Genomic DNA, 15,942 nt, shown 5'->3' on the forward strand with positions numbered 1-15,942 from the left:
ATAATATGCATCAATGGCAGAACAGACACCTAAGACAGTTTCCCTAAAACTTGCAATGATTTCTTAGAAATCTGTTTTGGCCAAGTTTCTTGAAGCACAGAATTGCTGTACTATATAACTCTACCCATTACAACATCCATTTGTTATTTACTACACAGACATTAAAGAATTACATTACCAAGACCAGCAAAGTGACAGATCCCATTAACTTTCTAAAGCATTGATTAGCTCCTCTGGTCTAGTTTTCCTCCCTACAATTCATGAATTCTGTTCAAGGAAAAATAATTGTTGCAATTTTAGTAGTAACATACACCTATCTGTTACGATTCACACATGAATGAGACGCACAATTAAATTCACATTTAAGACATCAGGTAACCTCTTGAGCTGTACTCTGGATGTACTCACATAAGATGCTTCCCCAAAGCTCCTGGAAGATCATTTGAAGATGAATATGTAGCTTAAGGGACAGGCTACTAGCCAATTTTTGTGCAAAGAGTTTTTAGACAGGGCCCTGATTTATGAAGAGGAACAAGCTCCAGACTGAAACCTTTTCAGGAATAAGACTAAATTTACCTATGGCTTGCTGTTCCAAGGGCATCTTGTGTGTGTAAATAACTTTGTTCAAGTTTCCTTGGCTCAGATGGTGGTAGCATGTTTGGTACACTATTTCCAGATGTGTGTTGTATCCTATTCAGTTAGGCCTGGTCTACACTGGGGGGGATCGACCTAAGATATGCAATTTCAGCTACGAGAATAGCGTAGCTGAAGTCAACTTATCTTAGATCGACTTAGATTGACTTATTTCGTGTTCACGGGGCGCGGGATCGACGGCTGCCACTCTCCCGTCGACTCTGCTTCTGCCTCTCGCCCTGGTGAAGTTCTGGAGTCGACGGGGAGCGCATTCGGGAATCGATGCATTGTGTCTTGTCTGGATGCAATACATCGATCCCCGACAGATTGATCACTACCCGCCGATCCGGCGGGTAGTGTAGACATACCTTTAGCTTCCTTCCTAAATTAAAAAGCTACATAAGCAGTATGGCCTAATTGGCTAATTTACCTTAAACAGTCAGAAGAGACTTTGTAGATAAACCAAATCCAGGCACTGAGGAAAGATCTGTTAATCCAACCAATCCCTCTCGCTGATAGAAGTGGTCCCTGAAGGTTGTGGTTGAAACACTTTGGCGGGGCAATTTGAGGCACCTTGCACTGTCATGGGCTCTGCTCTACAGATTCTGTAGCTAAGAGAAATTACTACAGGGATGAAACTCCATGCTTGTGAAATGTGTCATGTCCTTAAAAAAACAATGAAAGAAAAAGAAAAAACCAAGCAAGAAAGCAATATAGCCTTGTCATGTCCTCTTATCTGAGTACAAAAAATATAAGCTGGGAATTTCAAAGAAGCATTAAGGAGTTGGGTTCCCAAATCTCAATACATTTCCCCTTAGGCTACTTAGAAAAGCCCAGTCAAAAAAAATATATATATTAAAAAAAATGGCCAACACCATCTTTTAAAGACAGCCATTGAGACAGAAGTACAAGTTTTACTATTTTAACCAACAGGAACAGAACAAAACCCATAAGACAAAAGAACTTTCTTCCCCTAAGCTTTTTCTGACTGCGCTGTTCTACTATGTGGTATTTATTGCTTGCATAACTATAGATCTTTGTTTAAAAGTTTATCTGTTTAGGCTTTTGCCATAAAAGCATCTTTTTTGAAGCTTCATCTGGTCCTGCAACTTATTCCCCATTTAATGTCATAATCCTGTTTGTGGCATCAAAGTAGGTCACTGTGGAAATGATGATGTGGTCAAAGGATTAAAAGCAGATTCTGCAAGTATTCTTAGTAATAAAGAATTAGGAAAGAAATCCGAAAGAAAAAAAAACAACCTATAAAATGAAGTTTCCCAATGCAAGTTATCAAAATGTGCCACAAAGCACTGATGCCTTTTGTTATTCATGGAAGTGGGATATTAAGGCCTAGATTCAGAAAGGTATTTAATCTCATATCTAATTTTAAGCATGCAAGTTGTCCCACGCACTTCAATGGGACTATCTATATGCTTAAGGTTAGGCATGTGCTTAATTATTTTGAGGAATAAGAGCCTGAATGAACTCCACAATACTTCAATGGAAAAGAAAAAGCACAGACGGGTATTAGTACTGTTGGTATTGGCAGGTAGTAATTTCTGTTGGTCATAGTATTATGGGTAAATTCAATAGATTAAAACAGCTGGGAAAGAATGGCACAACAGTCAGGAGCATCATAATTTCTACTAGACACTTCTACACAGATACTGCAAATCAGAGAAATCAAATTAAGAACAGTCCACACTCAGCACAATTCTAGTTTCCAAGCAGTAGCCCACTACCATCATGATACACATCCTCCTCCACATGCAACATAGAGTCCAACAATACTTCACCACCCAATGCACACAACAAAAAACAGTCAGTCTGCAACACAATGGTCTGCCCTTTTACAACCTACATAATAAAATGATTCATAAGTCTATTCATAATAACAATCAGCAGCCAAGCTGCCAGCTCCCATCACCATTTTAGCCATGTCAATGAGACCCGCCCCAAAAAGTTTTATATGGCAGAGTAGTTAAAATAGCAATAATAGCCAGTGGTCTATTTACAGAAGGGCTCTCAATATTGCTACCTCAGCATTAGCAATTGTGGAAAAATTTCAAAATATTTCCTTAGTGTACATTGGGCAGTAGCATTTTCACAGTGTTTTGACTTTACAAAGCAGTATGTAAGTGCTATTATTGTACTCTGGTTGCTCCTTCCAATTTTATTTTTCTTTACTGCAGACATGTTATTCCTTCAGTGAGAAATAAAGCCAGTTGTGTAATTCTGATGAAAACTAGAAAGTCGCAATGCAATGAGTGGGCAAGATTGATTCACACCCACATTATCTGCATTAAGAGCTCCAGCAAATTTGGGTCATACCCAGCATTAGAGAAATGGATTTCATAAAGGGGAAGAGCAGTTGGCAGGGATTATAAATGAGTTGAAAGGCATCCACACATATAAAAGGACTCTGAACAAATTAATAGAGCAGGAAGAAATGACTGAATATGCACACAGTAGGTTTGGGCCCAAGATGACTCCTATCACAAAGGAAGTAAAACTCATTATGGGGAAAACTAATATCATAAAGATGAATATTCCACCTTCTTTTGGCTACATTTTAAGTGCTAGGTCAATACAAATTCTCAGGTTATATTTCACTAAAATAGCGACTCAATAACATTGTTGGTAATGCAGCAGACACAAAATTTCATTTGAAAAATAAATGTTCCACTCTTTCTGTGCAGATGGTAAAATGTACAAGGCTTTCCATCCTAATACCCTCTCCTGAGAGCAAAGGAAACCCCAAAATGGGCTCACGAGAAAATGTTTTCTCCCATCACCCCAGCCTGCACTATACAGAGAAAGCTACGAACAATACAGCAACTAAAGTGTTACAGGAATGTTAACCAAAAAGTGTTGCATATCAAATGGTTTTCTGCGTGGTAAACATGGCGGTAATCCTGTATTTAAAGTGATCAGCAAAACTCCACTGTGGCAAAAATGAATTGAAAGTGTACAAAATTATGTTAGATCGTCTCTAGTCCTCTCTCTGTCTGCCGGTGCAGGACTATACTAGACTACTATGGAACAACTCTTTGTAAAATTATTAAATCTAGGTTATTTGATATAGTATGGAAACACCACCATTCAATGGCTACACAAAGAAAACTATCAGAAATTTAAAAAATAACACATTTAAAACAGTGTATCGGGGCACTTTGGCAAACACGATTTCTAGACTGTTTTCAATTAAGTATAGTAAGAGAGACAAGGCTTCATACACATGCACACTTCTATGCCAAATCTAAGATTTGGTTCACTGATTTATTTATTAAACTCCTAGAAGGGAACAGGTACATAAAATAGTCCTGAATCTGCAGCCTAAGGTGCATAACAACATACATGGTTTCTGTAAAGGGAAATCATGTCTTACTAATCTATTAGAGTTCTTTGAAGGGGTCAACAAACATGTGGACAAGGGGGATCCAGTGGACATAGCGTACTTAGATTTCCAGAAAGCCTTTGACAAGGTCCCTCACCAAAGGCTCTTATGTAAATTAAGCTGTCATGGGATAAAAGGGAAGGTCCTTTCATGGACTGAGAACTGGTTAAAAGACAGAGAACAAAACGTAGGAATTAATGGTAAATTCTCAGAATGGAGAGGGGTAACCAGTGGTGTTCCCCAAGGGTCAGTCCTAGGACCAATCCTATTCAACTTATTCATAAATGATCTGGAGAAAGGGGTAAACAGTGAGGTGGCAAAGTTTGCAGATGATACTAAATTGCTCAAGATAGTTAAGACCAAAGCAGACTGTGAAGAACTTCAAAAAGATCTCACAAAACTGAGTGATTGCGCCACCCCTGCCTGGAGCATCTGCAGGCATGGAGCCCCTGAAGCTCTCTGTGGCCGGTTTGCCTTTCTGAACCAATGGGAGCTGCGGGAAGTGGCCGAGAACGGCAAACCGCGGCCACTGGGAGCTGAGGGGCTCCATGCCTGTGAACGCTCCAGGTACACAAAACGTCCAGGCCAGCTAGTGGCTTACCCTAACAGGCCAGGAGCCAAAGTTTGCCAACCCCTGAAATATAGGATAGGCTTATGAAAGGGTCATATAGTTTTTGCTATTTTGACCTAACCATGTTGGGAGGGGTTGGCTTATAAATGAACGGGCTAATGAGCGAGAATATACAGTATTTCTTTTGTTTTTTTATAGGGCAAATATTTGTAATAAAAAATAAATATAAAGTGAGCACTGTACACTTTGTTATAACTGAAATAAATATATTTGAAAATGTTGAAAACCATCCAAAAATATTTAAATAAACGGTATTCTATTACTGTTTAACAGCGTGATAAAGCGCAATTCTTTTTTTAAATTGCTTGACAGTCCTAGTATTTATTATTTTACCCACCAATTTTGCACTGCAAAGTGACTTACCCCAGGTTAATGGACATGCGGAATGTTGCAAGGCAGAGCTAACAAATAGTAACACAAACCACAGAAAAAATAGTGGGGGGTGGAGAAATGAGAGAATACGCATTCCGTTCCTGTGAATGTGCTGAGTTTTTAGCCCCAGAAACAGATTTGGGGGGGGGAGGGGTGAGATGAGGGAAGAGGCTGGGGGACATATTCCTTACTTCCATCCCTTCAAATTAATCACTATCTAATTTCACTACGAAATACGGAGCTTGGGAACTTTATTTAAAAAATATACATTATTCAGGTGAACTAGGAATGTGGCAGATTCAAAAAAGGGTACTTTGCATCATGAACACCAGTATAAAACAGCAGCGGCAGAAACAAATATAATAAATGCAAAACCACTACCATTGCACACTAGTTAACATTATAAGTCAGGAGGTTGCATGGATAAAACCATGTGCAGAACTGTTCCGCTTTAACACAATGGAGTCTGTCTGTCCAAGCACCTGGTGGCCTCTTTCATCCACTGTGGAACCACTCACCTCCCATGCCCAGTTTCTACACGGAGACAATGTGCATTGACTTCCAGTACACTCTAATTCTTTCTCATTGAACATGGCTTACGGCCCTCCATCACTCCTAGTATTGCACCTCACAATATAGGGAGTTTTCTTATCAATGTATAAGTAGCAATGGACTAGAGTCCTCCCTACATGTAAATAGGAAGTAAGACCCCTCAATTGCTATAAATTATTAAGTGTCTTGAACTACTGACTAATAAAAATAAAAGGACTAAAGAATGCTAGCATTCTCTCATAATTTGGGAGCTCCCTGCTTTACCAATTTGTAGAGTATCTGCCATTGGAGAACTTCATTTTTCATATATATGCCATTTAGAACCAAGGAATCTCCCTTTGCCTCACATCTTCATTTTGAATTATTCATCATATGTCACATTCATTTGCATAATTTCTGAGGTGTAAACTAATTGATCAATCCCTGTATTTTAGGATCTTCCAAACTATGTGTACTAAGCTCAGCAGCACAGACTTTTTTGGTCTTCTATATAGGAAAACATCCGAGAGGAAAAGGATTGGATTTCTTTGAAATGCACAGTAAAATCAATGTCTGCTTGCAACAAAGAGTTCTTGCTTTGTTATACAGCTATGCCCAAAAGAATGCTAGGACCATTCTTCTCTGTGTAATTTACCCTATTTACAATTGTAAGTAGTAATATTTCAAAAGCCTTTATTTACTTATCAGAAACAAATCCTTTATCTGCTTAATGCTCCCTCATTCAGTCTGTCTGATTATGTACAGTAGAGAGCTATCATTTAACAAAGCAAGAGACAATTAAGACAACTTCTGAAAAGTAACTGAATAGCTGAAATTCTTAGTGCAGTATTTTATTGGATTATCTTGATTGTAATGGAGAAGAAACAAAGCAAGCACTGCAACAAGAGACAAAGAACTATGCATCAGCCAGTGCCTAGAAATCAAAAGGTCATTTTAAGAAAAAAAATCATTTCTACTTAAAAATGTTTCCTTCCTACAGTTTCTAACCCCATAGCATTCCTGTAACGGAGATAAGAGAATAAATATTGTTGTCCCCATTTTGTTTACATTGCATTTGACAGCACTTTGTTTATGATCAGTTTATCCAGTTACCCTTTATAACGTCATGGATGGCAGAACATGCCGTGTCTTGTACCTCTCTGCAGTTTCCATGAGCGCACCCTTCCCAGTGACATTCTCTCAGCCTCCACTTCACTCAAGAGGGAGTCCTGCAACTCTGCACTCTTAGGCTGTGCCCCAGGGCTTCAGCACCCCAGATTTCTCACTGTGGCTCCTTTAGCAGAGACAATTGGGCTTGGTGACCTGCAGGAGTCTTCTCTCCTGGGAGCTCTGTAGCCAGAAAGTGTATGCAGAGGCACCATTCAGCCTTTTAAAAAAGAAGTATTATTTATTAGTCAACACTAGTCAGAGAAATGTATGCACGACTCTGACCTTCCTCAGTTACATAGGCCTTGCTTAGCCCAGGCAACCATTAGCCTTGGGCTGGGGGAGAGAGCTCGCGTGCCTGCCGCTTCTACCTCTGACTCCCAGTCAGCATTTCCCACAGTCCTACTCCACACACACACACACACACACACACAAACACCGGTGACAGGGGTCCAGTTCAAAGGTCTTTGTTCCAGATTTTCCCCCATGTCGCCATCTTCCAAGTCTTTTCATTTGCTCTCAGTCTAGAGCAGGGGTAGGCAACCTATGGCACGGGTGCCGAAGGCGGCACGTGAGCCGATTTTCAGTGGCACTCACACTGCCTGGGTCCTGGCCACCGGTCCGGGGGGGCTCTGCATTTTATTTAAATTTTAAATGAAGCTTCTTAAATATTTTAAAACCCTTATTTACTTTACATACAACAATAGTTTAGTTTCTATATTATAGACTTATAGAGAAATACCTTCTACGAACCTTAAAATGTATTACTGGCACGCAAAACCTTAAATTAGAGTGAATGAATAAAGACTCGGCACACCACTTCTGAAAGGTTGCCAACCCTTGGTCTAGACAGAACCGGTTTATGCCTCTCCCCAGGAATTTTACTCCTCTCTTGGTGTTACCAGCCCAGGCAGATTTCTATCAGACGTGGGCCTTCAAAGGAATTCACATGTGTATTGTCTTTTGAATATGGTGACTAGGCTTATCTCAAGTCATTATCTGAACCTTCCCCATATAGACAGACCATGGCTCAGATAGGAGAACCCTTGGTGAGTCCAAATACGCAGCACTACAAAACTGAGCGAGTAAACTGAAGCACCTATAATAGTCATAGAAATAATACAGAAGTCTCCCATGTTTTCCACAGCGAACAAGTTAATCAATTTGTGTGGATCTTTCACGAAGCAATAAGGATGGCAGATGCATTATTTAAAAAAATAGGAGTGTGTGGTTGGAAGACTACAGAAATTGACAGAGTTGCTCAAGGGCAGACATAGTTTTTGGAGTTTTTTTAGTTGTCTAGATTTCAAGTTGACAGTGTCTCTTCTGAGGCAAGAGGAATGCCCAAGAATTATAAACACCTTCTATAATGATTAGAACAGTTCATTCCTGGCTACCAAGGAATCGTTTGACGTTACAGTGTCCAGGCTACCAAATACTCACAAGGTTGTAAACATGGAGATAACGAGAGGTATTATAAAGATGTAAAGAAAAACTATCCCAATCTTTTGCAACGGCAGCAGATTCTAGGGGGACCTATATATAGAATGTATCTCCTGTTGTGGAAACAGAATCAATTTACTCATCCCAACCTTAGAGTGAATTAATAGTTAACTGCTGTTTTCCAGTAACATCTATGCAATAAGAAGTAGTTGCCAAAGCAATAGTCTAGTTGTACAAAATGTAGGGGAACGGAATAAGATCCTGACATCCAAATCCACCCGCAGCATCTCAGCACCAAGAAACACTGATGTCTTCTGCAGGGATCCCATGCAGCTTCTACTGTTACTCCAAGGACATGCCTCTCTTTTGCTCTCCCCAACTCTCAAGAGTCCTGCACTGTCAGACAATCTTTCAAGGCCAAGAAGGATGCACACAGCCCCCTCTTAATCCAATAATGCCATTTCCCAGTCAGTGAACAGAGTCACTACAGAGTGATGCAAGGCACTCCTAAACAATCTGAGCGACCTGCTTCTGCAGCTCTCCCTGCCAATAAGAGCTACGTGCCACGTTTTCAAAGGTATTTAAGTGTCTAAAGATGAAGACAGGCACCTAGTGGGATTTTCAAAAGCGCCTAAACAGGTTAGATGCCTAGCTCCCACTGAAATCAATAAATTAGGGACCTAACCTACTTTGGTGCTTTTGAAAATCTGGTCCTAATCAGAGGTAGGCAAACTATGGCCTGCGGGCCACATCCGGCCTGCGGGACCGTCCTGCCCGGCCCTTCAGTTCCCAGCCAGGGAGGCCAGCCCCCAGCCCCTCCCCTGCTGCCCCCCCGCAGCCTCACCGCACCACGAGCACGGGAGGGGGCTGCCATGTGGGGGCAGGAGAGAGTAGGGGGTGAGGCTCACCTGCAGCCTCAGGGTAGCAGGCGGGCGGCAGGAGCACGGCGAACACGGGCAGAGGGCTCAGGAGGAGCACTGGGTGGCTGCACAGCCGGGCGGAGAGAAGCGGCGCTTTGAAGGGGAAACCGCCGCCTCTCTCCAGCTGCGCGGCTGCCCCTGTTCCTCCCCATGTTCGCATTCTGAAAGGGGTTTTAACAGGGGGGTTGGATAGGGCGTGGTGTCCGGGGGGCGCCCTGTCGGGAGTGTGGGTGTGGATAGGGGTCAGGGCAGTCAGGGACGGAGGGAGGGGCTTGGATGGGGGTGGGGTCCTGGGGGGGGCGGTTAGGGGCAAGAGGTCCCAGGAGGGGGTGTCAGGAGACAAGGAGAAGGTGGAGTTGGATGGGTCAGGAAGTTTGAGGGGGCAGTCAGGGGGTGGGAAGTGGGAGGGGGCGGATAGGGTTAGGGTTTGGGGAGGCACAGCCGGCCCTCTATACAGTTTTGGAACCCCGATGTGGCCCTCAGGCCAAAAAGCTTGCCCACCCCTGTCCTAAATGCTCACATGTCAATTCTCTTTAGAGTTGTACATGGCACCATCACCAACACCAGTGATGGCTGGGACAGTTGCTCTGCCCCAGTACTTTAGTGATGGAGCTTCAATCCCAACCCCTCTCAACTTTTACAAACAAGATTTAGTTTTTCCAAACAAACCACTTCTAAGATACCAGCAAAGGAACTGACATTTCCTAAGGAAACACAGGAAATAACAGGTCACATGCCCCAAGTGACAGTTCCTCCACCTTAGGAAACAGTTTTATCTCACAGCAAGTCAGCACATTCAGTCTATGATAGCTCAGTTCCTAAAGACTCAAAAGTAGGAAGGTGCCAAGAAGCATAAGCAACATCAAATTAGGTACTTTGAATAACAAATTACTGTCCAATGCCCAGAAAGTTACAACTTCCATGTTTACTTTACTGAACAGGGTGAAACTAAGATTATTTTAGGTCATTGGTCAATACCACTCTTGTGATTTGTTATATGCCTCCACAAGCACTTTTATATTGTATTCAGAGTCCTTGAGGAGTTTATTTGGAATGCTCCTCAAACCTAAGATACTTCTCTTATAAAATTACTCCAATCTGTTAAATGGCTGAGCCACAAAGAGGGCACGTTCTTCATATAACAATCCCACATATTATTATTTGTATTACCATAAATATTGACCTTTGACACAGATTTACCAGGAATGCAATATTACACATTACTGCACATACAGAAAGGACTATTGATCAGCAATTCAGGAAGTCTTGTGAAGGAATGCAAAAAAAATAGGCTTGAAATGAGAAATAAATTAGATTTCAAATTGATTGTATTAAGCCACTTCCATCTTAAAAAAAAAAAATCACTTCCTTAGATAAATTGTGCTATTTCACATTCTGATAAGAGACACAGGTACAAGAAAATCATTTTGCAAACCAGGATTTGTATATTCGTTGTTCACCATTAAACTGTTAGCCATGCTTTAATTCCAACCTCATTAAATCCAATTTAGACCATAAGAGACGTTTCTCCAGTATAATGGAAGAGTTCATTCAGCTTTAGCACATTAGTAGGGCTGTCAAGCAATTTTAAAAATTAATTGTGAATAATCACAGTTTTAACCAAACTGTTAAACAATAATAGAACGTTTCCTACACTTTCAAGTATATTGATTTCAATTACAACACAGAATACAGAAGTGTACAGTGCTCACTTTATATTATTTTTATTACAAATGTTTGTACTTTAAAAATATAAACAAAAGAAATAGTATTTTTCAAATCTCCTCATGCAAGTACTATAGTGCAATCTCTTTATCATGAAAGTGCAATTTACAAATGTAGATTTTTTTACATAACTGCACTCAAAAATAAAAACAATGTAACATTTTAGAGCCCTACAAGTCCACTCAGTCCTACTTCTTGTCAACCATCACTAAGACAAACAAGTTTGTTTACATTTACAGGAGATAATACTGCCCACTTCTTATTTACAGACTACCAGACAGGATCAAGATTCATTAGCGGAGCGGAGGGGGATGGGGTGAAGAAAACTGCTGAAGTCACCCAGGGTAGGTGGGGTCCTGCGACGGTGGCTCCAAAGCACCCTTTCCCTGCTTCATGTCCTCGTGGCTACTGGCCATTGCCTTTAGCCCTCTCCCCTCATGTAAAACAAATCACTAGATTATCACCGGGGGGAGGGGGGGAGTAGGCACGAAACCAGCTCCGAGAAGTTGGCAGGCATTTCAGTAATCTGCGCATTTCATCGGGGTATTATGGAGTCTTTTGTCCCTGGCCATCTCCTGCTTGCTGCTGGTGCCTCCCTCCCCACCTGGCTGCCACTGAATCCCGTCTCCAGAGGTGTGCAATTAACACTTGTTAAAAAAAAAAAAGTGTTAATCGCATGAATTAACTGCGATTAATTGACAGCCCTACAAGTTAGCAATTGAGGAAAAAAGGCCAAAAATACTTTTGGTTTATTGCCCAACTATTGCCCAATTATTAACTTTGTACAGGAAAAAAGGGCAGCAGTGACATTACTACTAAACGGGCAGGTTCAACTGTCCAATTTAGTAGTTTCTCTGAATTTGGTTCTGCACTGAGACTGAACCTTGATAAGACTGCATTACTTCAGCAGATAAGATCTAGGTATGGTTTGTGCTCTCAGTTACAATCACATAAACCTAAAGGTAACTTTATTGACGTTAATGGAGTCGCTCAGGATTTATATTGATGTAACTGACAGCAAGATATGTCCCCATTAAAAGACTACTAAGGTTTCATGAAAAGCTTTAATATTCCACTGAAAGACAATTCTGCCTCACTTTTCATATTACCTGTAGTGGTCTCTTAATAAAGGGATCATTATTTCCCCACCCGAAATCAAAATCCTGTGTAATGTAAGAACAGGTTGTAATCTTACCCTTATACAGCGTTTTTCATCTTGAAGAATCCCAAGGTGCTTTACAAAATGTTATAAACAGAGATCACTTCACTTATCAGTGAAGTCCAGACACATCTAGGTTTGGAAAGTGGCAGGTGTTTTACAGAGACAGCTACAGTTTAGAGCATTTTAGGAGAAAAGAATACTATATCCAACAAAGTGCTGGAGGAAATTTAGGCAGGCAGATAATTGCCCATGAGAGAATGAATTGGAAATTGGAGGGGAAAGAAAAACAGAAACTTCTATTTTCATGGTGGGCTGGGGGAAAAGTCATCCGTTCTGCTCTGTTTAGCATCTCATGAGAGTTGATTTCACCCACTAGCCCTTGCCTCATCCCACTCTCCAATCATCAATGAATTCACTCATTTCCCTTTCTTGTCTATGCTTCCAGTCAATTCTAGAAGTTTCCTGATAAGTCTAGTAGGTCTAATAAGAGCCTTGCTACCTCATTACTTTCCTTTTAACTTTTTAGAATGAAGTTTGTATTCAGAGTGAAATTACAGCCCTGTGCTTCTAGCATCTAAAGTCTTTCAAATACTGTTATGCTCATGTAAGTACTCCAGCATGACAAAGATATTCAAAAGAATGAAAAAAAAACTTTAAGCAGCCCAGGGAAAACCTCTGGTTCATTAAGACATAAAAACCAAGAACAAAGAACTGAGCAACACACATTTTGCTCTGATGATGCAAAACTTAAGATGTGTGCATCACTGCAGCGAAGTCCAGTGGAGAGGGCACTGGAATGGAAGTTGGCAGATCTAAGTTTTATTTCCAGTTCAGTCACAGATCTGCTACATTTCCTTGGTCACGTAACATCTCCCCTTTCTGCCTCTGTTTCTCCTTCCAAACCTTGTCAGTCTTATTTACTGTATTTAGATTAGAAACTCATCAGTCTTGAGACTTACTTTTTTAACACTGTGTGTACCTGCAGCTCCTAGCACAATAGGGCACTCGTTAGTTACTGTGATACACAAATAAGAAGGCTGCTATCTTTGGTTCTGATGTTTTAAGGAGAATGAACTGCAAAAGATGGAGAGTCTTGATTAAGAAATCCCTCATATAGAGTGTTTACACTTAGATTCCAGCAGTAAACACAACTGCCATGAAGGACTACAGGGTCATCATCTTACCTGACCGCTGAAGATCATCACCAACACTTTGAACTGTATCTGGAAGTTAACAAATAGCCAATACAAAGACTCATCTTGGACCAAACCACTCAGGAGCTGGGCAGCTAGCTGTGCTAGGTGGAGCTACTATGCTCTACAGTAGAACCTCACTTACGAACACCAGAGTTACGAACTGAGCAGTCAACAACACCTCGTTTGGAACCAGAAGTACACAATCAGGCAGCAGCAAAAAAAAACAACAACAAAACAAAACACAAGCAAATACAGTGCAGTGCTTTGTTAAATATAAACTACTTACAAATAAAGGGAAAGCAGTATTTTTCTTCTGCATAGTAAAGTTTCAAAGCTGTATTAAGTCAATGTTCAGTTGTAAACTTTTGAAAGATCAACCATAATATTTGTTCAGAGTTACAAACGTTTCAGAGTTATGAACAACCTCCATTCCCAAGGTGTTCGTAACTCTGAGGTTCTCTGTAGATAGATTTCAAGGGTAGCCCTAAATAGAAAATATTATAACACTCTAGGCTGCTAATTCAGGACTATTGAAGAGAAACTGTTAGGTAATTTAGGGTCAAAACGTAGGCTTTGCTTAAAGATTTACAACACAGTATTAAAAGATACACTGGAATTTCTTTTTAATTAAATGAAGTTTAAACAAAGTCTGCTTAGATATAAAACAGTCCCCTTCAATGTTAGTATCTCAACACCTCAGGTACAGTGCATGTGCTGGAATCCACACTGCTAAACTGACTAGCCTAATACGAACTGTTCAACAGAGAATTCATAAGGCAGATCACAAGAATGGTGAGAAATGCATTACATTTAAAAAAAATCATTTTTAATATTATAAGAAGTTAACAGATATGCTTTTGTGGACAGGGACTGTGGCTTTCTGTTTGGAAAGCACTTCTGTTTTAGATGCAGTCACAATCTACATAATTACATAAAAACTAGATTAATAGAACGTTAAGATTACGAAGTCAAGCACTCAGAAGTTTGGAAATGGCAGAACTAAGGCTGCTTGTGCAACCTTGTGCCTATGCATTATGATACAGTCTGTAGTTGCACCATCACATATTGTTTAGTCCACAGGACTCCAGCTTCATTCATTGCACTGGGTGGGTGGAACTCACTGATGAGCAGCTACTCAATATTTTATTTCATCTTCATTGTTCAGCGAGCAATCCCATGCCTTATTTTCCACACACTATTCAAACCCTCCTCTGAAGGCTGAATTTTTAAATTCTTCATAGAAGAGACTATGATGCTCATCACTATAGCATCTGAGTGCTTTGCAAATATTAATGAATTTTGGGTGCCCAATTTGAGATGCCGATTGTCTGATTTTTCAGAGAATTTAGCATTTTATAAGATATTACTGATTCAGAAAATAGCTTTCACGGATTCAGTTGCACTGTGAGTGATTAGCACTTCAGCGAATCAGACAATAGCTGCCTCAAGATTGACGCCCAGAAAATGAAGAACATACAGACTGCGTCAATCTGCAAAAAGTTTAGGTGACTTGCCCAGCTTGACACAGGAACTCTATGGCAGGTATACAATCCTGTTCTCTAGGGCAACATTCAAATGCCTTAACTACAAGGACATCCTTTCTCTTCCTGCAACTCCCTGCCACGTTCCTACTCACCTTACAGCTTCAGCAACAAATCAAACAGGAGTCCTACAGACAACAATCCCATCAACTACACAACCCTGATAAATTCTCTGAGCACAGTCCACCCTGTGCAATAAATGAGGCAGGGGTCCTTTGGAAAAAATAATGTGATTATGTAATTAAAGAGTGTTCATATACTTTAAAGTTACAAGCAGCTCTTCAACTACAAGTTTTTACTCTTTTTTTTTTTAAATAATCACAGCAAAGATACAAAGAAGGTTTCCAAAACTGGCCTATATGAAATCCACATCACCTAATTTTAATCTCCTGTAGAAAAGAGGACTAGGATAGAGATATCTTCCATCTCTGACTACTCACCGCCAAATCTTTGAGCAATGCACCAACAGTGCCAAAAATGTAACCTCAACTCTACAGATCAATTGCTTTATTTGAGTAATTATTTGTTCAACCTTTGTTTAGATAAGGAACAAACATTGACTCAAAAACTTTGGCTTTGCATGACCCATCCTCAATACAAAGACAAGACATACATGACAAGAACATATTCAGATTCACTGGGACCAACAAGCACGGGTAATGCAGATGGTCACCAAGGAAAGAGATACAGATCCTGAAGGGAAAATACCCCATTTTAGAAAAAATAACCAGTTAGATCCTGAAAGTATCTTGACAGCTTTAACTTTCTATATACTTGAAAGTTGTGTCAAAGCAAGAGCAATCTACTAGAAGGCCACAAGTTAATGCAGCTGAGATAATTATTTGGATCCCTCTTTATCCCATTAGTGGGTTTTATCCATGCCCTGGAATACTATAAGCGGATTCCTCAACTATTATTTGCCCTCTGTTGTTTCAATCCCAATTGGAATTATCTTTATACTCTGGTATCAAGAACAGATTACACACTTTCCAAGACTAGCTGCAGTGCCCTCTTTTCTGAGATTCTTTTATCACCTGGGTTCCAAATAATTATCTCAGCTGCATTAACTTGTGGCCTTCTAGTAGGTTGCTCTTGCTTTGACACAACTTTCAGAGCTCCATGACACTGAGTACTAAGCTCTATGCAGCATTGAGGCAGACCAAACCTGTCAAAGGCAGGGAAGGAGCGGCTCTACCTCCGAGAAACCACCACTTGAGACCCTTC

At 40.6% G+C, this 15,942-nt stretch overlaps 1 protein-coding gene across 1 annotated transcript in view; it reads right to left on the bottom strand.

Moving 5' to 3' along the window:
* The window catches only part of MGAT4B (alpha-1,3-mannosyl-glycoprotein 4-beta-N-acetylglucosaminyltransferase B), a 95,221-nt gene that overhangs the window by 59,008 nt on the left and 20,271 nt on the right, over positions 1-15,942 (bottom strand). The window lies entirely within an intron of this gene.

The sequence above is a fragment of the Mauremys mutica genome, chromosome 8 (genome assembly GCF_020497125.1).
Source record: "Mauremys mutica isolate MM-2020 ecotype Southern chromosome 8, ASM2049712v1, whole genome shotgun sequence".
Lineage (NCBI taxonomy): Eukaryota > Metazoa > Chordata > Testudines > Geoemydidae > Mauremys > Mauremys mutica.